Below are 24,202 nucleotides of genomic sequence, written 5' to 3' on the forward strand. Positions count from 1 at the left end.
CCCCCCCCCCAAATTGAAAATACTCCCTCATTGCTTGCCCATTCACCTAGTCCAGTTGCCATTCAAGGTTGCAATCTTAACCAAGCCCAAGGACCACAACAACCACCTGCCTCACTCTGGCACATTGTCATTATCCCTCCCCTCAAATTGAGGTGAACAGGCATAGCCTTATAATTCCTTTCCCTGTCTAGATCCTACGGGTGCCTGAGCTGCATAATTTAACCCAGAGTTGGCATATCGTCATGGCTTCATCCAACTACATTACTTTAGCTTGCTTGCTCTATAAGACTTGGAGATTTTGTCACATGTAGACTGTGATTGGTACTAAATATGCCTGTAGAACTAGTACCAACCTACAGGTGGAGCTGTACTCTAGCTGCAAGAAGTCTACTGGAGCCAAACAAGGATCATGAACATGCACAGTAGTGCCACCTTGTGAGTCATCCCCTTCAAACCCAGGAAGCAACTCAGATCTTAACATGATCAATCACTAGATACTAAACGATTATCACAAAACACTCCAGTGGTGGTGTAGCAGCAGTTTAATGGACACAAAATGATGTCAGACTAAGTGCTTTCATCCTTATACAACAGACTTCATCAGAGTGTGAACAAAATATTGTCACTAATTCACTTAAATACCCAGCTTTCAAATATAAATTAACCAATAGCAATTATCTGGTAATTAAAGTGATCAACATCCAAGATTTAAAAATATATTTTACTTAATTAATCAAAAATAAATATAAAATTGAACATACTAAAATATTAAAATATTAAGCCGCACACTTCATCACTAATAATCGTTAAATAAAGAAACTCCTAAAATTGTTTTGCCTTTAGTTTTAGAACACTTGAAATAGAAACCTGATCATTTAGACCCCGCTTGACATCTGCATTTAATTTAATTTGCTTGATCAATTTCAGTCCCTAATGGACTTCATGGAATTGGTTCTATGGAAAAATTGTATTTTCTTTGTGGGGGAATACTTTCAGCAAGTGTCAGAGGTTGCTATGAGGGCCAGATTTGCCCTCATTTAAGCCAGTCTTGTACTGGCTGAATGGTAAAAACGAGTGGTATTCTCTAGTCCAGTGGTTCCCAAACTTTTTCACTTCTCAGTTCTCTTGTTGAATCCAGGTTTTCCCAAGGCCCCCTCCCCCGTAAGTATACTTTGCGAAATAATAATTTATTTTTAATTAAAAGGGTTAGTTAGGTAAAAATAAATAACACACATATTTAAGATCACAAAAAATGTAATTGCAATTGAACAAATTAATAACACAGGTATTTAAGATCACAAAAACATACATTTCAATTCAACTGTCCAGAATTTCGTAAAATGTCCAGAATTTTATATTTGGTCTACTTCGGATCAAATTTATAGTATACTGGAGTGGGTTTGTCATAATGATTGAGGTCTTCACTTCATAGACACGGGGTACAGAGTTGATTATGACCTTCAGGTTATTAATCTTTTGAGGAGATCATTAACAATCAAGGGTATGTTTCTGTTATCGGGGCAATAGTTTGGTCCACCGATGCTGCTACAGACGTAACACTGAGGTGGGGACCTAGTAAAGCCGTGACATATTGCACTGTACTTCATGAACATGGAGAAGTACTACAGAAATATTTCAGCTTTGTTTGGCATTATTGCAACTGTGACCTGTTTTTTTTTTTTGGAAATTCTATAGCTTAACTGCTGTCAGAAGCAGTGAAAATGGTTGTATTCACTCTGTTAGTTGGAGAGGTTGTACATAGCTGGTGAGCAGCTTTACAGTAGCATTTCAGGTTCAAAGCAGTCTGTCATTGTCCAGTCCTTTAGTTTTATTGACCCGTATGCAGGATTGACAACTGTGGTCAAACACTTAATTGTAGAAGGACATTTTATATATAACCAAGACGCAGTCCTCAAACTACATTCCTCCAGGTATGCAGCAGCTTCGTCAGACCAAGCTGTTGCCATGATAAGCCCCCGATCTTCAGAGACATCCCTGATTTTTCTCTCAAATTTAACTCTGTCCTCTCAATCCCTCCCCAAAGTGGTGACTTTTGGACAAAAGAGGAATGGCAATATCCGCATATCTCCTCACTGTCCCCGATCTTCAGAGACTATACCTTCTTTAATAATTTGCTATTTCATATAACATTTTGGTGTTTCAAATACAAACTAACTGTTTTATGCAATTATTAAAGAAAACTTAGAAATTTTTTTGTTATAAAATCTCAGGGCATTTGCCATCTTTTAGTTTTTTTCGCAGGACATAACTGCCCAAACAAGGACTATCCCTCGCAAAGAGGGACAGGTGGTAATCATACAATTAACTTGGTTACATTTTCAAGCCTGTCATTCAAGCATTCCTTAAAATGCTACAACACACATGGCCATTAACGAAAATCAAAGGAAGCAAAATAAGATTGGTACTGACAGTGTAAGTAGGCCGCACAGTACCTGTTGTAAACTAATGAGAGAGAAACCACAGCCAAGGATCCCCTCATAACAGGGATAAGTAGGCCGCACAGTACCTGTTGTAAACTAATGAGAGAGAACACCACAGCCAAGGATCCCCTCATAATAGGGATAAGTAGGCCGCACAGGACTGTTGTAAACTAATGAGAGAGAACACCACAGCCAAGGATCTCCTCATAACAGGGATAAGTAGGCCGCACAGGACTGTTGTAAACTAATGAGAGAGAAACCACAGCCAAGGATCCCCTAATAATAGGGATAAGTACGCAGCACAGGACTGTTGTACACTAATGAGAGAGAACACCACAGCCAAGGATCCCCTCATAACAGGGATTTCATTCTGTACCCCTAAAATGACATCAAGAAGGCAAAAACATTGACTGTAAAACAAAATCATACTAGCCATGGCAGCCACCTTTCAGGTCATTTAGGGTATAACAAACCAATAAAGTACTAGACAGGGTGACTAAAACAAATATGCAGAGTAGTAGAAAGTAAAATGGGAGATGATCAGTTCAGATTCAGATCAGGATGCAGCATAACTTATCCAATGTCTTCAGTGAGACATATGCAGTAAAAGAAGCTAGAGATGAGGAAAAAGATCAAATAGGCATTCCTAGACTTGAAAAAAACATATGGCAAGGTGCCAAGAAAGCTGATATGGGCAGTCATGCAATGTTTCAAAGTTCCTGAAACACTGATTGAGTCATTGTCCATAGCCTTCAATATGAACAGTGTTCAGATTCACAGAGGGGCAGGTAAGCATCAGGGCTCAGCTCTGAACCCAATGTTATTCATACAGATGATGGACTACATTAGCAAACAGGCCAGAGGGGACAGATTAACAAAGCTTCTGTATGCAGAAAATGTAACATTGCAAGCAGACTCTAAACAAGAACTTCAGTAAATGACAGGGAAATAGAATGAGCAACTGAAGGCTCATGGGATAAAACCAAGTACAGACAAAACAGTCGTCATGTCATCACAAAGGGAAAATCAGAAGAAACTGAAAACAGAGACAGGAGGGGAAAATCGGTGGAAGGGGTTAACAGATTCAAGTATCTGAAAGAGGTGGTATAGAATGGAAGTCTAAATGAAGTCAAAGATAGAATCAGAGGAGCTACAACCAACTGGCACAAGAGTGTCAGGAGTAGCATATGACAGAAGAATGGCAAAGAAGCTGAAAATTCAGTTGTACAAAACAGTGATATGAACAGTTCTACTGTATGGTACTGAAACCTGGGCAGTGAAGGCAAAACAGCTGAGGAAGCAAGAGGTGATGGAGAGGTAGTGCCTCAGATGGGAGGTAGGATGCATATGTGGGACAGACGAAGAAATGAGAACATCAGTTCTGAAGCAAAATAGCTCCAATTGTAAAGAAGGTCAGAGAACAGATTATGGTGGTTCAGGCACATGTGCAGGAAAGCAGAGGACAATCCAGTGGAGATGATTTGGGAGAGACAGCTAGAAGGCAAGATTAATCAAGACAGCGTCCAGCAAAAACATGTATGGACTGCATGAAAGAGGACCTGCAATCAACAGGTATGACCATGGAAGAAGGCAGTAGAGTGGCACTGAATCAAAAAGGATGAAGACAGTTGACACAACACCTCAACCCCAAGTAGAAAATGGGGTTGATGATGATCCCAGCACAAAACATGATGCATTCTTATTTGTGTCCCTAAATGTGGAGATGACAGAAAATGTTGAATGCAACTCCAACATAAATAAATAAAGTGACATTAGATATGCTGCCCAGATTTGAGAGGTATGCTACAAACATAATTGCTCACTGCCACCAAGTAATACTCTTGGGTGAACTTGCTTCTATATATGAACTTATAAAGTGATGTACTTTCTGAGACATAATCAAAACATGTGGATAGCTTTATAAAGGAAAAACAGCAGCACTAATCCGGTCATATGTAATTAAACTAGGTATAACGTTGAGCAATAAAATGACATGCCCTATGCAACTACACGCCAGTTTCATTTGTATACCCCCTGCATACCCAGGCCTGGCACAGCTCAACTAAGGTCACCAAATATGTACCAGATCACTGGAAACAAGACAACATCAGACCTACCTGGGCATGGACTTGCCCCATCTTGGCTGCTGGCCTGGGGACGGCTGTCACAAAAAAGACATCCCTCAAGCTATAGTCCAAAGAGGTATCTGAATTTTATAAGCATGAACCTTGATGGATTTGCTAACATTTGAAGGAGCTGCCATTGTAATCTGGCTAAAGTCATCAACTCTTCTCCCTGAATGGCTAAAAATTACGTCCATACCCTTCACTCTCATCTCCCATTGGGTAAACTAGACACAAAGTCTTCTCTGTCTTTCCTTGGTGATTGGATAACATAGCTGCCAGCACCACCTCTGCCCTCATGGGTAAAGCCATACAAAAGAAATAACCGGGATACGGTAGTTGAACAGTTTATGTCAGTGTTATAAAAGCAGGTATTTAGTTGTCACTGCATAAACTAGGATAAGAAAGAACAGCAAAATAGAAGAGGACAGCTTTTTCAGGAGTCAGGTCTATGAAAAAGCTGTCTCACAGAATGTCATTCAGGCAACAAAAAATGTCACCGATTATGGTCTGCAGCAGTTGCTGTCATTGTCAGTAGTGAAAGTAACATATGGATTCTCGTTGTTTCTTTCTGAGGTTATATCAGAATTCCGGGAAATTGTCAGTTGACAGAAAAGTATCACTTTAGGAAACTCTGAGAATTCTCTGCAATGGAAAGCTTCCCACTTAAAGCAAACTGATTATTTAATGAACTGCAAGCATTTAATTTTATGCAGGTACTTATTTTGCCACCAAAACAGTTAAGATCTAATGTAGACATTATTTTCCCTCAGTTCAAAATTGTTCAAAAGATCAAGTCCAATTCAGAATTACATTCTGAATTGAAGTTGTTACATTGTGCATCCATTGACATTTAAAAATGTGTGTGTGTGTGTGTGTGTGTGTGTGTGTGTGTGTGTGTGTGTGTGTGTGTGTGTGTGTGTGTGTGTGTGTGTGTGTATATACGTACTGTAAATACCCTTATTAGTAATGTACTGCTGACCATCCTTCTGGATTTCTGTTAGCCCCTAGTGTCTGCAACACGAAAAGAAAAGGCTTGTCTGGAGACAACCTGACCACAGATCAATATGCCCTGAAGGATCACTCAGCCATACCTGTTGACTAGAAAGACAGTCTTCCGCATGTAGCTCACCCGCAGGTGTAGCTGAAGAGATATGGGTTCCTTCCTACCTGACTCTGGTGACACCCCTATTAGGCCCAACACACCAAGGTGGCAAGAGGGACAGATTTTATTTTAGGTGACACATCTAGTTTAAAAAGGCAATAGCACAACCATAAACAAATTATTTCAACAGTGCACCAGTTAGCAATAAGGCAAGGTGAGAATATGCATGAGTGAAAATATACATTCACCCTCTTCCCCAGAACTCAACAGAAGAAGGTCTTGACAGTCAAACATGCACAAAGAAGGCAATATCAATGAGCAGTAAAGCTTTATAATACAGCAATACAAACGTGAAAAAAATGCAATGTCATTAAGCAATAAAAGAGTCATAATACAACAATACAGATATGAGAAAATGCAATGTCATTGAGCAGCAAAATTTTTGAAGACAGCAGTACTAACATGAGCAAAATGCAATGTCACTGAACAATGAGGATTTATAATGCAACAATACAAATATAAGAAAATGCAATGTCATTGAGCAGTTAACCACTCCTCTCCTAGTCTCCTAGTCCCTCTCCTCTGTGCCTCCTTTTTATAGTCCTTTTTCAAACTCTCTAGGCCCCTTGTACATGTATTCCTACATGTTATCCTGATTTTTTTCTGGGTTCTTGCAGCTCCAGCTGATGTATCCCTGCTCCGTTCGCTTCAGTCACTTCGCTCCCCTACCCTACCCCCATTCTCACCTACCCCCTTATCAATTAACTTTATACTATCCTGTCCCTCCCCATCCTGTCCAAACTGCCAACCACATTTCACTTCCTGTCTACCCCTAACCCATCCCCCTCCACACACTATCTAACCACTAACATTTATCCTTCCTGCTCCTATATCCCACCTCTTACACCATCACTACTTACTTCACTTCCCCCAAACCCAACCTATTTCTAAAATCATAATCCCTCCCACACACAAAACCCAGCTTTAACATGCTACTTTTATACCTTCTATTACCAATCCTAACTCTACTTTCATATCTAACCTCCTATCATACTGACCTTTCCCAACCTTTTCTATTCTCTCCTATCACATGTACTAACAACCCATTCTCTCCTATCCACCCCATCTTAATCTCTCCATCTCTCTTTAACATCACCTTCCACTGCTATCACAAACTCATTATACTTGACATCTACCCCCTCTCCTATAAACCCAAGCCAAAATTTCACCACCAACTTTTCTCAGCATCCCACCCTACCTCAGTCCCCAGCAACTTACTACTTGCTGGTGATATTCACCCAAATCCAGGCCCACTCTCCCATATCCATAACCCTACACCCATAAACAGCCCTACCACCCCTACATCCTCCCACCACCTACTCCCAACTAAACCTCCCTTAAATCAAACCTCACAGTACAAACACCTTTCTATCTACACCCTGAATATATGAAGCCTCACCAATAAAATCTCTGAGCTACATGCTTGGATAGCTCATACCACCCCTCATATCATAGCCCTATCTGAAACCTGGCTAAAACCACATATAACAAACAATGAAATTCTGCCACCTGGTTACAACATCTACCACTCCGATAGACTCAACAAAAAAGGTGGTGGTGTTGCCATTCTCCATTTAAATAATCTTAACCTCTCCACCATTCACACACCTATTTCTGATTTCCACCCAGCTGAACTCATCATTCTCAATTGCCATCTAAACCCACATAAGACATTTGTCATTACCTCCATTTATATTCCCCCTGGTAATAATATTCCAGTCCTAGAATATATCCTCTCCTGGTTCTCTCACAACATACCCTACAAAACAGTCATTTTGGAGATGTTAACATAGACTGGGCCAAACTTGCCACTAACTCCCCACAGCTCTCCATCAACCTCTACGGATTCCAACTAACAACATCCCCTACTTACCTACATAATAACACCTCTTCCACTTATACCATAGACTGGATTCTCACAAACTCTCCCAACCTGTACCACAATCCATCTACCGTACCTAATTCTTTGAGTGATCATCATCCTACAAGCATACTACGCCACTCTTCACAAGCACTCAAATCTCACTCCTATAGAGACTGCATAACTTACTTAACTTTAATACTACCCAATTCAACTCTATCCTCTCTTATATTGACTGGTCCATCCTTAAACAACTGTCCCTAAATGATGCTGTTCACAAATTTAATAGCATATTCCTTGATATTCTCAACTCCCTAGCCCTACAAAACGTATAAGAATCAAATCTAACTCTGCCCCCTGGCTTTCTAAAGAAACAAAATCACTCATGAAATACTGTGACAACACTTGGAAAGCCTGGACTAAGTATAAACAACTTACCCTACTTCACAAATATAAAGAACTTCAGAATCTTGTCAAAAGGCATATCTGTAAGGACAAAAAAATCATACTACAACTCTCCCCAAAATAACTGTAAAACAAATCCACAAAAATTCTGGTCCACCCTAAAGAAAATTCTCAATCCCAGGTCCAACTCAAACTCCTCCCCTTACACAAATAATAACCCTCTAGAAACTGCTACCCTTCTAAATAGACACTTCATCAAAACTGTCCAGAAACTTACTCCCTCAAACCACAACTCAAATAATCCCTATACCCCTCCCAAGCCTCAAAACGGTAATCTTTTCTCCTTAAAACCAGTTCAAACCTCATATATAAAGCCCCTCCTTCTAAAGCTTAAACCTTGCTCTCCCTCCTCTGAAAACCTCCCTCCTTCCTTCCTCAAATTAGCTGCTGAATCCATAGCCTACCCAGTATCTATCTTAATAAATAGATTTATCCAGGAATCTACAGTAACAGACATTTAGAAATCCTTCTTCATTACCCCCTTGCATAAAGGGGGAAACTTAACTGACCCATCTAACTTTTGTCAGTTGCCATCCTCTCTCCTCTCTCCAAACTCTTAGAAAAATGTGTACACTCTCAACTCCTAAACTATCTCCTAGAACATAACCTCCTCACGCACTCCCAACATGGCTTCCACCCTAATCACAGCACCTTTACAGCCCTCCTGTATTTCACACACTCAATAGGCGAAGCTCGAGACAAAGACATCCTAGTATCCAGCCTCTTCCTTGACCTCTCAAAAGCCTTCGACATTGTCTCTCACCCCCTGCTTCAAACTAAACTTTCTAACCTCAGTCTAGCTCCCACCTCCATAACCTTTTTCTCTAGTTATCTCTCTGAATGACAGCAATCTGTTTGTTGGCTCTCCTCCTGCTCACCCTACCTCCCAGTAACCACTGGGGTGCCTCAAGGCTCCATCCTTGGAGCCCTCCTATTCAACATCTTTACAAATTATCTATATACCTCCTGCAAACAATCTATACTAGTCCAATATGCCGACAATTCAACTCTCATCTGCACATCCAACAATATCTCTGACCTTCACACACTCACCCAGGACGCCTTTCTTTTTGTAGAAAAATGTCTTGCTGAAAATCTTCTTATCCTAAACCCCAAGAAAACCAAACTTCTGCTATTCTTCCCCTGGACTGTCTCTCACCTAAAGTCTAACTTTCTTATCTCATCCTCTAATAACACCACCATTCAACCTGACTCCCACACAAAACTTCTAGGAGCCATCATTGATGATGAACTTAAATTTAACCTACACATCCTTCAAAGTATAAAGAGAACTCACCAAAAGCTTTGTATGCTCTACCAAAATCATAGATTCCTGACCTATGATGCCAGACTGTCCCTGTCACAGGCTTTTCTTCTCCCCTCCCTACTCTATGCCACCCCTATACTAACTAATATTCAAGCAACTACCCTGACCAAACTCCAACAAACGTACCACAAAATAGCAAAGTTTATCACAAACTCCCCACATAACTCACACCACTGCATCTCACTCCACTCACTACAATGGCTAGAACTCCCACAACAACTTCTACTATCTCAGTTACAAATTATTCATTCCATACTTTATAAACCATCTTCATGCCCTGTCCTGTCTTCCTTGGTATCTATCTACACACCAACTGGCACACTTCAGACATCTAACCAACATCTCCTTAACATCTACCAACCAAAAAAAATATATTGGTAGATTACTTTGCAAATCCACCCTATCCCAGGCATGGAATAACCTCCCATCCCAATTACGCTCCATCTCACACCCTTTACAATTCAAGAAAGAACTCAAACTATACTTTTTTAGAACCAAAACTTGTTCCTGCCATGACCCTACCTAGCTCCACTTTCTCTCTGTAGTGCACTCTTCATTACAACTTCACAGCACACTTTCTTCTCATTCCAGTACAATTTCTGTTGTACCACCATTAAATACATTCCTCGCTGTATCTTATTTCTCTCACATCTACTTTTTGCCAACATCTTTTTTCAACTCTAGACACTCTTTTCACCCCTCTCATGGTTCCTATTATATACCTTACTACACTAGTTCCAGTTGTATTGGAATTTTCATTCCAGTACAATTTCTGTTGTACCACCATTAAATACATTCCTCTTTGTATCTTATTTCTCTCACATCTATTTTTTGCCAACATCTTATTTCAACTCTAGACACTCTTTTCACTCCTCTCATGGTTCCTATTATATACCTTACTACACCAGTTATACAATTAGATACTTACACCACTCACACATTGAAAAAAAAAATAAATAAATAAAAAACTTTTTTGTTTGGTGTGCCTTTGTAATTACAGAATATATTTGAACTTGTACTATTTTAGCCAATTAATTATTGTTTTAATCTCTTATGCATGTCATTATTGTACTCTTAACTGTTATGCATACTTAATATATCTCTGTCTGTAACTGGAGTTTTTCTCCTTGGGTCTCCACTGAAAATGGGCTTCTAGCCCAGCTGGACTAACTCGGTTAACAAATGCCAATAAATAAATAAAGATTATTTAAGACAGCAGTACTAACATGGCAAAATGCACTATCATTGAACAATAAATATTTCTAGTGCCACAATACAAATATGAGAGAATGCAATGCCATTCAGCAGTACTAACACCCTCTACCCCCTTCTGATCAATTCTAAACAGACCAAATATGAAACACTCTATTATACCTTGTTCACTGGCCAGTGACTACTTACAGTCTTGTTGCCAGCATGATGGGGCCCAAGTTGGAGCTCATATGGATCCCAGTTATTTGTAATCCACAAATCATTAAAGGGGGGGAGCCACAATCTAATAAAAATATAAAATGATGGCCAGAGTCTCTCACCATGCCATTAAGAGTATCCTAGTGACCAGGCGCCATGATTCCTCTGATGAGAAAAGTAGAAAATCACCTACCAGAACTCTGGTAATCATCTATGGCTTCTCGGTACTAGGCCCAAGGGAACTCCTTTTCTTGCTGAATCATAGCAGGTGTGGAACTACTGGTTTCAGACTTCTCTACTGATTCCACAGCATACCATATCCAGGATTTCAGCAAGAGACAGACACAATCTGCTACTTCACTTCCCTGTCCCAAAACACTAGAAAAGAAAATCCAGTCATACTGTAAGGCCCTTTTTCCCTTCAGCTACATGTTTCAGTCTTCTCTCCTTCAGCTAGTGTTCCAGAATCCTCTTTCACTTTCAAAATTGTCTTTTATATTCCTGAAAAGGAACTCCACCTTGTGGTGTAATGGAAAACTACAGTCTATTATTTCCACATAAAGTACAGTGGGAGCTGCATGTGTTACCAACTTGACCCATATACACACCAATGTGTATGTTTACATGCATAAACATAGACATATGGGGGGTGAAATAATGCATATATAAATGTTACAAGGACAGAAAGGCCCTACAAGAAAGCTTTGTCTGAAACTGCTTTTGAGTGCTACTTTATAATGTATACAGACTAATCATAGACCAAACCATTGGTGGTTGAACCATAAAATATTAACCAATACATTTGTAAAGAAATACCACAAAAATGGTGTGTTTGTGAAAAGACTGGCCCATATTTTCACTGCAAAAAAATATTTCTGATCATTAGAAGCATGACCAACTCACAATCTGTGTTTGTCTATTGTAGGTTCTTGTAAGAAATAATCATGGTACAACACTACTCACATAATGCTTGGAAGGGTTCCTTCGCTTCTCCACGTCCACAACTTTCACATCCAAAACACTGCGGGACAGCATCATCTTCAGAGAGTGTTGATCTCAAAGACCCTCAAGGCAAGAAAAGTAAGCAGCTGAGTAGGAATTAAACCCTGGTAGCAGCAGACCACCCCAGCTTAATCAAACTTCCCTCATATTAGGGTTAGTGCACGAGTTACACCCCCTCCTAGTAACCCTTCTCTAGCCTGTAAACTTTACAAGCATGTGTAATAAAATAGGAGGCAAATTCACGAAATGCAAGACAATCTCACTTAATGGTGCAGTGCTTGGGGATCAGCTAGGCATTCCACACTGTGAGAAAACTGTTATTTAGCCTATGCAAACCCTGGTTAGTTTCCAGCAAAAGAAATTCTGAAATCAAGTATCTCCTTATGCAGCTCACTTTGTAACCCTCTTTTCCCATCCAGTCTAAGCCTGGTTAGTATCAAAGGGAAAGTTTTTCACATTGCTTCCTCAGAGATTTATGTGTACTAGATTTCTTAGTTCTTTGTTTTATTTCCATCCCTGATTCCAGCTGCTAGACGTAAGAAGACAACAGCACTGATTTCTACAGTATAGTTTGTGTTTATAAATATCCTTCACTTCCCAAACCAGGGATGACTCCTTATGCACGGTGTTTCATTTCCAACTGAAGAACCAGACCTGTGTGGCTAACAGGCACAAGCATAACTCCAGACTTTTCACTCCAAATGCTCAGCTCCTCCAACCGTCATATCCTTCGCCTGACACCAAGGCTGTAGTAACCAGACACACCTCCATGAGCCTGTGCTAATGAGGGGGGCTACTAACCATGATCAATCAGTCAGAGAGGTGGGGTTAAGTTTCACAACGACCTGCCAAAAGAACTTGTTAAAGCTTTTAGTGAATTTTGCCACTTACAAAGTTTTTATTTCTCCTTCAGGGCGGGAGCACTATTATTTGTATATGAAGACGTTCCTTGCTGTACTTTTAAAATGCAGAGTTGAGAAAATTATACTTGTAGAAGTATCATGGGAGAATATGAGGCTGACTGTCCTTACTTTAAGCCTAACCATGTTTTTTTTTTTTTTGGGGGGGGGGCATATAAACTTAAGTCTAGAGAAAAAAAAGATCTAGAAAAAAAAGACAGCAGCTAAATAAAAATTAAAACAGTACAAATGGGTGATGCCAAGATCTTAATTTTACCTTTACAGGCTTTGGCTGTCAAACAAGTAAACAAAAGTCATGAATATTTTGAAAGGTAGCTGGCAAGAGCTGCAAGCTGCCCACATTGAACTGAAATGGAAGTTATTGCAGGAATCAAGTCTGAATGGACACAAAAATAAAACAAGGTGTAAGTGTGCTGCACTTTGATAACAATTATAAACAGTCTGTCTTTTTCATATGCAATAGATAACCAGAAAGTGTGGAAAGTTCTCACTGAACATCTTACAACAAGGTGCAAGAAATTCAAGCTAGTGCTAAGACATAAGACAATCATTAAATATAACAAACTGAATAAAATGAAAAAGGTGAACCCTACACCTTTAACGCAGCTGCAAAATAAACCGCGAACTAATAAGCTTAGTAACTAAGCTTATTAGTTTGCAGTTTATTTTGCAGCAGCTAAGCTTATTAGTTTGCAGGGCGCTGTGGTGCACACTTTGGGAACCCCTGCTCTAGTCCATGTACTCTATATATTATGCACTACTTTAGATTTTAGACACCGATATTCCAGAATTTGTCAATTTTAAAGGGTTTCACATCATTTCTGAAAGTTTTCTTACAGGTGGTATGCCTTTTGGATGTTTTGTTATACAAGGATAAAATTGAAAAAGCCTTGTATTCTATAATTTTTAGAAAAAAGACATATTCTAACTCATTTCTTCATTTTGAGAGTTGTCACCCCTATCCCAAAAGAAGGAAGTGGTCAAGGGTTAAATGCTCCGACTGTCTAGATTGATTAGTTGTGAAAACAAATTTTTTGATGAAATGGATCAACTAATTAAAATGTTTGCTTGTAGAGCTTACCGTGTAAGTATGGTTCAGAAGATGAGTAAGAAAATGAAAAAAGGTAGGTGGAATAGATTTTGACCAATTCTTAAGGCTGGGATTTAGCTTCATGAAGAGAGTGAACCTTGTGTGAGGGTAAATGACAGACATGGAGAAAGGAAAAGAGCAATGGTCATACCTTTTAATACAGATGTCCCACAGATCACCAGAATCTTCAGAAGAACATGACACCTGCTGTTCACACCAGAGTTAAAAGAAAAAGTTTGGATGACTCCGACAATCACTTTTGCTAAGGGCAAATTAATTAAAGAGACAATGGAAAAAGATCTGGGTCTGCTTTTGCTAGGTCAAAATCTAGGATGGCCAAGTGTGGAACATGTCAAATGTGCAGGTTTATCAATGACAGACCTTGCGTTTCAATTTTTGGGGTTGACAGGCCTTTAGCCTATACAGGGTTTTGTAATTGTAATACCAAAAATGTAGTATATGTGACTATTTATTCTACATGCCCATCATTTTATGTAAGGAAGGTGACAAGAAGGTTGAGAGATCTAAGCTATGAGCATTTATACAATATAAGAAGGGAAATGTCATCAAATGCTTTGCTGAGGAACACTAAAGAATGTAAGGCAGATAAAAAATGTTTGGTTTTGTTCTTGACAGAATAATGGAGAAAGAGGCTGGGGGAGATGTGGACTGTACATTTGAGAAGATGAAACTGATTTGGCAAATTAAATTAAATGCAGATGTTAAGCCATGTCTAAATGATCATCAAAGGTATCTATTAGTCAAATCCAAGCAGCAGCAACAGAGTTTGAAAATTGTATACTGAGGTAGGTCACCTCACAGCAAAAGGTTCGCTTGTTAGGTTCTCTTCTGGAGTGCCTTCTGTGTGGAGTCTGCATGTCCTCCCTGTGCTTGCCTGAGTTTTCTCCAGGTGCTCTGGTTTCCTCCCACATTCCAAAGACATGCAGGCCATGGGGTGTGTGTGTGTGCGTGTGTGTGTGTGTGTGTGTGTGTGTGTGTGTGTGTGTGTGTGTGTGTGTGTGTGTGCGTGCGTGCGTGCGCGTGTGTGTGTGTGTGTGTGTGTGTGTGTGTGTGTGTGTATGTGCTGTGAGGAAGAACTACAGTGGCAGGGCTAGCCACCTAGTGGTGAAAACCTTGGTCTAGATGATTGTCACTGTTGAAGTGGCACCCTTATCCGATGTGCAAAAAGGGGTTTTGGGTGGATGGATGGATGGATGGATTATTAGTGAAGTAGTGTGTGATTTAAAATTTTAATATTTTAGCATGTTCAATTTTATATTTATTTTTGATTAATTAGGTAAAATATGTTTTTAAATCTTGGATGTTGATAAGTTTAATCACCAGACAATTTCTATTGGTTAATCTGTATTTGAAAGCTGGGTATTTAAGTAAATTAGTAGTTATATTTTGCTCAGACTCTGATGAAGCCTATTTGTATAAGGGCAAAAACACTTAGCCTAGCATCATTTTGTGTTCATTAAACTGCTACTACACTACCATGGGAGTGTTTTCATTTTGTGATAATCATTTAGCATCTAGTACTTAACCCAGCCACTGGGGATGCACAAGCCAGTGCATTTCGTTGTACTGGTTCCAAGCCCGGATAAATGGGGAGGGTTGCGTCAGGAAGGGCATCCAGCATAAAATTTTGCCAAATCATACATGCGGACAACAGTACAGATATACATACTAGATCGGTCGAGGCCCGGGTTAACAACGACCGCCATCAGTACTGTTGGCCAACAGGGTGCTGGCAGAAATTGGGCTACTGTTTACTGAAGGAGGAGAAGAGGGGGAAGGCAAGCCTGAAGGCAGGTAAAGGCTAGGACTGTGATAGTGAGGATCGGAACTTTGAATGTTGACAGTATGACTGGTATAGGGAGAGAGGTAGCTGATATGATCGACCAAAGGAAGGTTGGTATATTGTGTGTGCAAGAGACCAGATGGAAGGGGAGCAAGGCTAGGTGTATCGGAGGTGGGTTCAAATTGTTTTGTCATGGTGTGGATGGGAGGAGAAATGGCATAGGGGTTATCCTGAAGGAACAGTATGCTAAGAGTGTTTTGGAGGTGAAAAGAGTGTCAGATAGAGTGATGTTTATGAAGCTGGAAATTGATGGTGTAATGATGAATGTTGTTAGTGCATATGCTCCACAAGTTGGGTGTGCGATGGATGAGAAAGAAAGATTTTGGAGTGAGTTGGATGAAGTGGTGATGACTGTACCCAAGGGTGAGAGATTGGTGATTGGAGCAGATTTCAATGGGCATGCTGGTGAAGGGAAAAGAGGGGATGAGGAAGTGATGGGTAGGTATGGTGTTAAGCAAAGGAATGCAGAAGGTCAGATGGTAGTGGATTTTGTGAAAAGGATGGACATGGCTGTGATGAATATGTATTTTAACAAGAGGGAGGAGCATAGGGTGACATATAAGAGTGGAGGATGATGCACACAGGTGGATTATATCTTATGTAGAAGGCCCAGTCTGAAGGAGATTGGAGACTGTAAAGTGGTGGCAGGAGAAAGTGTAATTAGGCAGCATAGGATGGTGGTTTGTAGGATGACATTGGTGATCAAGAAGAGGAGGATGAGTGTGAGGGCAGCACCAAGGATCAAATGGTGGAAATTGAAAAAGGGTAATTGTGAGGTGGAGTTCAGGGAAGAGTTAAGACAGGCACTGGGTGACAGTGAAGAGTTACCGAATAGCTGGGTAACTACAGCAGAGCTAGTAAGAGAGATGGCTAGAAAGGTGCTTGGTGTGACATCTGGAAAGAGGAAGGAGGACAAGGAAACCTGGTGGTGGAATGAAGAAGTACAGGAGAGTATACAGAGAAAGATGTTGGTGAAGAAGAAGTGGGATTGTCAGAGAGATGAAGAAAGTAGACAAGAGTATAAGGAGATGAGGTGCATGGCAAAGAGAGAGGTGGCGAAGGCTAAGGATAAGGCGTATGAAGAGTTGTATGAAAGGTTGGGCACTAAGGAAGGAGAAAAGGACCTGTACCGATTGGCTAGACAGAGGGACCGAGCTAGTAAAGATGTGCAGCAGGTAAATGTGATAAAGGATAATGAGAGAAATGTACTCACAAGTGAGGAGAGTGTGTTGAGCAGATGGAAAGAGTACTTTGAGGGGCTGATGAATGAAGAGAATCAGAGGGAGAGAAGGTTGGATGATGTGCGGATAGTGAATCATGAAGTTCAGTGGATTAGCAAGGAGGAAGTAAGGATAGCTATGAAGAGGATGAAGAATGGAAAGACTGTTGGTCCAGATGATATACCTGTGGAAGCATGGAGGTGTTTAGGTAAAATGGCAGTGGAGATTTAACTAGATTGTTTAATGAGATCTTGGAAAGTGAGAGGTTGCCTGAGGAATGGAGAAAAAGTGTTTTGGTACCGATTTATAAGAATAAGGGTGATGTGCAGAGCTGTAGTAACTACAGAGGGATTAAACTGATCAGTCACAGCATGAAGTTATGGGAAAGAGTAGTGGAAGCTAGGTTAAGAAGGGAGGTGATGATTAGTGATCAGCAGTATGGTTTCATGCCAGGAAAGAGCACTACAGATGTGATGTTTGCTCTGAGAGTGTTGATGGAGAAGTACAGAGGAAGTCAGAAGAAGTTACATTGTGTCTTTGTGGACTTAGAGAAAGCATATGACAGGGTGCCTAGAGAGGAGTTGTGGTATTGTATGAGGAAGTCAGGAGTGTCAGAGAAGTATGTAAGAGTGTACAGGATATGTACAAGGGTAGTGTGACAATGGTGAGGTCTGCAGTGGGAGTGACGGATGCGTTTAAGGTGGAGGTGGGATTACATCAAGGATCAGCTTTGAGCCCTTTCTTATTTGCAATGGTGATGGGCAGGTTGACAGACGAGATCAGACAGGAGTCCCCATGGACTATGATATTTGCAGATGACATTGTGATCTGTAGTGAGAGTAGGGAACAGGTGGAGGAGACCCTGGAGAGGTGGAAATATGCTCTAGAGAGAAGAGGAATGAAGGTCAGCAGGACTAAGACAGAATATGTGTGTGTAAATGAGAGGGATGATAGAGGAATGGTGAGGATGCAGGGAGTAGAGGTGGCGAAGGTGGAGGAGTTTAAATACTCGGGATCAACAGTTCAGAGTAATGGTGAGTGTGGAAGAGAGGTGAAGAAGAGAGTACAGGCAGGATGGAGTGGGTGGAGAAGAGTGTCAGGAGTGATTTGTGACAGATGAGTACCAGTAAGAGTGAAAGGGAAGGTCTACAAGAGGGTAGTGAGACCAGCTATGTTATATGGGTTGGAGACAGTGGCATGGACAAAAAGGCAGGAGTCAGAGCTTGACATGGCAGAGTTGAAGATGTTAAGATTTCCACTGGGTGTGACGAGGATGGACAGGATTAGGAATAAGTATATTAGAGGGTCAGTCCAGGTTGGAAAGTTTGGAGACAAAGCCAGAGAGGCAAGATTACGTTGGTTTGGCCATGTGCTGAGGAGGGATGCAGAGTATATTGGGAAAAAGATGCTAAGGATGTAGCTGTCAGGTAACAGGAAAAGAGGAAGGCCTAAGATAAGGTTTATGGATGTGGTGAAAGAGGACATGCAGGTGGTTGGTATGACAGAGCAAGATGCAGAGGACAGGAAGAAATGGAAACAGTTGATCCACTGTGGTGACCCCCTAACGGGAGCAGCCAAAAGAAGAAGAAGATTTAGCATCTAGTACTTGATTGTGTTAAGTGTGGTTACTGGTTTTACTTCATTTTGTGGTTTGTGGCTGTAGATGGATTTCTTTCCTGGTGACCTCATAGTCCATTTGCAACAAATTTCCAGATATGTACCTAATATGAGTTAATCCAATTATATTCATGATGAGAACTCTTTTATGGGTATTTCTAACCCATTTGTTGCAAATGGACTATACCGCAAGAATGCAAAGCTCCTGTAATCACGGATGAACAATTAAAGACCGCACTCTCCAAGGCCAAAAACACAGCATCCATGGGACCAGACAACATCCCAGGCTGCGTACTGCACGAACTACAGACCGAACTGGCACCCCACCTAAGTACCATGTTCAGTCATAGCCTCACCTCAGGCTATGTGCCTACTGAATGGTGCACAGTGTCAGTTATCCCACTCCACCAAGGGCATGCCAACACAGACCCTGGAAACTACCACCCCATTAGCCTGACGAGCCTGATCTGCAAAGCCATGGAACGTATTATCTTGGATCTTATAAACAAAGACATAGGTAAGCTCCAAACCCTAGACCCCACTCAGTTTGGGTTTGTAAAATGTAGATCATGTCTACTAAACCTGATTGATTTCTTTGAAGCAGTCACTAGAGCCATAGACGAGGGCAAGGTAGTGCACACAGCCTATCTTGACCTCACCAAGGCTTTTGATACCATTCCTGACTCTGGAATTATATATAAATTTATTATAATTAGCTTTTGTAATACTTGCTGTTTTATAATATCTGTAATAACTTCTGTTTTAACTATGTATGATTTCTTGGAGCTTTTCTCCCCGGGCCTCTACTGAAAATGGACATGTATCCAGCTAGACTAGCCCGGTCAACAAATGTAAAATAAAATAAAAATAAAATAAATAAAATAAATAAACTGGGCATAAATCCTTGTGTCAAAAGATGGGTGGCCAACTGGTTCACTGACAGAACCCACACAGTAAAAGTAGCCGACTCCAAGTCCAACTTCAGACTAGTGATGAGTGGAGTACCACAGAGTTCAGTCCTGGGTCCACTACTGTTTAGCATCTACTTTTCTGAAGTGCAGGCCAACACAAAAGGCCTTTAGCTAAGAAAGTTCGCAGATGACTGCAAACTGGGAGCCATTATAGAATCACCTAATGATGTAGACATTCTTCAAAAAGGCCTCGCAGAGACAGATGCTTGGTGTCAAAGTCATGGCCTCAAGCTCAATGCCAAGAAGTGCATTGTCATCCCCTTTGGGAAAAACTCAGTACCCATGAACTACCACATAGACGGTAGCTCACTAAACACTGAAAGTGTGATAAGAGACCTCGGGACACTGGTGGACAGTAGTCTCTCCTTTGATCACCACAGTAGTCAGGAAATCTTTCTACATGGCACACCTCATCACAAAAGGGTTCTCCTCTAGAAAAAAGGAGGTCATTGTTCCTCTCTACTCATCCCTCATCAGACCCATTATAGAGTACAATGCCCTGTTTGGCATGTATCTCACAAGACACCTAAAATAATTGGAAAGGCCACAGAAATACCACACTAAAAGGATTACCAGCCTCAAACAGATGCCATATGCAGACCTTCTCAAAAAACTCCAGCTCTACTCCATCGCATATCGCCTACTCAGAGGCGATCTCTGCCTAACATAAAAATCTATGCCAAACCCAGAGCTGTTGGACATGCTACACTTAAAGAAATCCTAATCTCTCTGAACCACACACTCCAGGGACCTAAACTGTGTCACTGCAATAAACAGAACATGCTGGAGGGACAGATTCCTGTCCCAGAGACTTCCCATACTATGGAACAAACTACCCATTCATGTCAAGCAAATCTCCTCATTTGCCCTCTTTAAGAAAAATCTTGACGACTGGATGGGAAATAGAAGATTCACCCCAGGGTTCACTTCTGCTGCACTGCTTGAGAAGGACACAGGAAAATTATTTTCTTTGGTGGCAAAAGCCAGGGAACCTTTTTAGCTAGGCTTATATAGGCCCCAGGGCCGATAGCCTAGTATCTGCCTTTGAACCTATTGCAGCATATCAAAGAATCATTTAATAATGCAGACCCTGGTTCCTTAAATTCCAGGGCAACAAGAGACCTGCACAGTTGGTTCAGTTTGCCTGTTTTTGAATTCTCTACATCTCTGGATTATTTTCAGGGCATGGATGCTCTTTCAATGCAACATAAACTTTTTGAACAGTTACTTAATAGGTTCAGAAGCCTCCAGATGGACAATGTGTTTTCTGACAAAACCAGTCTCTGTAAACCAAGTCCCCAAAGGTTTGAGACTATGGAACTTTCCAGTTAGGACAGAAGTCAGTACCACTATGTGCAAACAGTTAGTGGAGCTTTTTGACCAAACAGGCATCAAAATTATGAAAATTATTATTCAGGGCAATAAATGGAAATTGGTCAAATTAAACAATGGAATCCATTCATTACATGAGGGCATTATGAATAATCTATTGTTTCTTCTTAAATTCATGTGTAAAACAAATTGTTTAATATAGACAGGATGGTGCATAAGAACAATGGCAGGAAAGTGAAAAAGCTGGTAAGGGACTCTCAGCATTAAGCTGATGGTTTGGTGTACCTGAGACCTTGTGGAAAGGATCTCAGGATGTTTTCCAGTGCTTCCCTTACAGATATGTCTGATGATGACAACATTTTAAACCACAACCAGGTCAACAACACAGCCCATGATGGCAACAGCAATTTCATGACAGAGGAATACATTAGCAGGTCAGAGAATTTGGTGAACCAAGCTCAGCTTTCTTCTTTGTTTTCTCAAGAAAATCAGGAATTTCCTTTAGACTGGAGACAAAGGTACAGAGGAAGGGTGGAGAAGAACGAGCAGTTCCAGACTGGGATGGTAACTAGAACTGGTGGACCAGGTATTGGCCACAACACTGACTTGATGCAAGAATTTAAACTTTATAATTTTAGTAGCACTGAGTTATGTGATGGACATTTTTCCCTTTTAAGGAAAGGGTTTTCTTCTGTGCCTCATTTTTAGAACTGACATTGCAAGGTCGGTGAGTGAATTCAAATTATTCATGAGGCAGCTTAACTTGACTATGTTTTTTCAAGGTAGGAACACTGAGTATGTCAGTCTGTCATTAAAGAAAAATAATTTATTCATTCCTCTTTCTGATCCCTTGATTTGTACTTTTGAGACAGTATGTGAAGGAGAATTTAGATCAATTGTTAAGAGCAAAAAATGGCAAAGAACAAATTGAATCAAGCTGAAAGATTTTAAAGGACCTATCTTCCAACAAAAGTAAAAAAGTCATGAAACCTGACAAGGGTGGGGGGATTTTATTAATGGATTACAATGATTATGTTTCTAAAGTGTTTGAATTGTTGAATGATGAAATGACATATGAAAAGGTTTACAGAAACAAAATTAACATTTTATATGATAAAATATATTGTTTTTTATTCAATGCAATATGTCAATCAGGAGTCTGATTTCTTATGAGTGGATAAACACCTTATACCATCTATCTTTAGAATATGTAAGATTCATAAGAATTGTTATGATGCAGCTTTAAGGCCAATTGTGACCGTAAGCAGGTCTAAAATGGAATCTTTTGCTGCCTTTATTTACTTTCACAGTAAACATCTTCTGAAAAACAATGTTCACATACTTTGGGATTCCTGGCACTTGTTGGAGATTTTGAATTCTGTTCCATATGATGACAATGTGTTTTTTTGGCCATTGACATCATAAATTTATTTTCAGTGATCCCTCACAATGAGGGTTGAGAAATTGTTTTTTTATGCCCGGTTAGGTGATCCACAGTTCAGTAACATCAAGGTTAGAATCCTAGTAGATTCCATGTAATTAGTTCTATGGAACAATTTTATTTTCTTTCAGGGAGAATACTTTTGGCAGGTGTCAGGAGTTGCAGATATGCCACCATTTATACCAGCCTTATACTGACCAAATGGGAAAAATGGGTGGTATTCTATACACCATATAATCAATATATTACGCACTACTTTCTATTTTGAAACAATATTTTAATTTTATGGAAGCAAGAGGTGTCTAATATTTTTAGAGGGCTCTGTGTCCTTTTTGAAGTTTACTTACAGGTGGGATGCCAAAAGGTTAGACTAATTGGATGTTTTGTTATATAAGGATGAAAATGAAAAACCCTTGTATTCGACAATTTTCCAGAAAAAAGGCATATTCTAACTCATTTCATTTTCAGAGTTGTCAACCCTATCTCAAAAGAAGGAAGTGGTCAATGGTCAAATGGTAGAACTTTCTAAATTGATTAGTTGAGAAAATAATTTTTTGATGAAATGGGTCAACTAATTAAGGTTGACAGGTCTTTGGCCTGTTCAGGGTTTTGTAATTGTAATATCAAAAATGTAGTATATATAGCTATTTGTTCTAAATGCTTGTCATTTTATTTCGGGAAGATGAGAAGGTTGACAGATCGGATCCATGAATATTTATATGATATAAGAAGGGGAAGGTCGTCAAATGCTACGTTAAGGAACACTAAAGAATGTAAAGCTTATAAAAATATTTTTTTGTTCTTGGCAGAATAATGGTGAAAGAGGCTAGGAGAGATATGGATTGTGCACTTGAGTAGAGGGAATTAATCTGGAAAATTAAATTAAATGCAGATGTTAAGCCAGGCCTAAATGATCATATTTTTATTTAAAGTATGCTAAAACTAAAGGCAAAATGTTTTATGAGTTTTTTATTTAATGATTATTAGTGATGAAGTGTGTGATTTAATATTTTAATATTTTAGTATTGTCAATTTTATATTTATTTTTGATTAATTAAGTAAAATTTGTTTTTAAAGCTTGGATGTTGATCGGTTTTATCACCAAACAATTGATATTGGTTAATTTGCATTTGAAAGCTGAGTATTTAAGTAAATTAGTGACAATATTTTGTTTAGACTCTGATGAAGCCTGTTGTGTAAGAGTGAAAGTGCTTAGTCTGGTATCATTTTGAGTCTATTAAACTGTTGCTACACCACAACTCAAATCTTATTTTTAAAAACTTTTGTAGCACAGTGCCACAGCATGCCACAACAGTAGTTTCAGGTGTACTAATAGAAATCTACAGCTTTTAATTCATTATTTTTATTTCTTTATTTGCATTTGCTTACTGGGAAACTCTATTTGGATAATGCAAGTCTCCTTCTCAGTGGAGGCCAGGAAGAATACCTCCTAAGCCTAGGTAGAACCTAGTTTAAAAACTTAGCATAGATGTGTGAAGGAAACATCATAAGTGAATGCAACAGTAGATATAAATAACTTTTCAGTAAAGGGAGCATTAACTTGCTGTAATAATGCATATAGAAACCAATTCTGCAAATATTAATTTTGGTTATATCAAACCATAGAAACCATCCACCCAGGATAAACAGTGTCCAGTACCACACCACGATAAATCCATGAAAATAATAATTATGGCCACTGAAACATGGCACATGAATGTAAAATGAGGCTCCAACAATAGAGTACTTAAAAAATTATATAAAAACTTTATTTTGAAATTTGTTTCAGTGTCCATACATTATTATTTTCATTAATTTTGGTTACATTTTGGATTTACATTTTGTATCCTGTACGATATACACATAATTTATTGAGTCACAGCTTAAGTGGGTTACTGAGCAAGACATAGAGGAAGAGTGGCCTCAAAGACAATCACCTGGAAGACAGCATTA

The sequence above is a fragment of the Protopterus annectens genome, chromosome 1.part0, assembly GCF_019279795.1.
Source record: "Protopterus annectens isolate FY-2018-M chromosome 1.part0, PAN1.0, whole genome shotgun sequence".
NCBI lineage: Eukaryota > Metazoa > Chordata > Ceratodontiformes > Protopteridae > Protopterus > Protopterus annectens.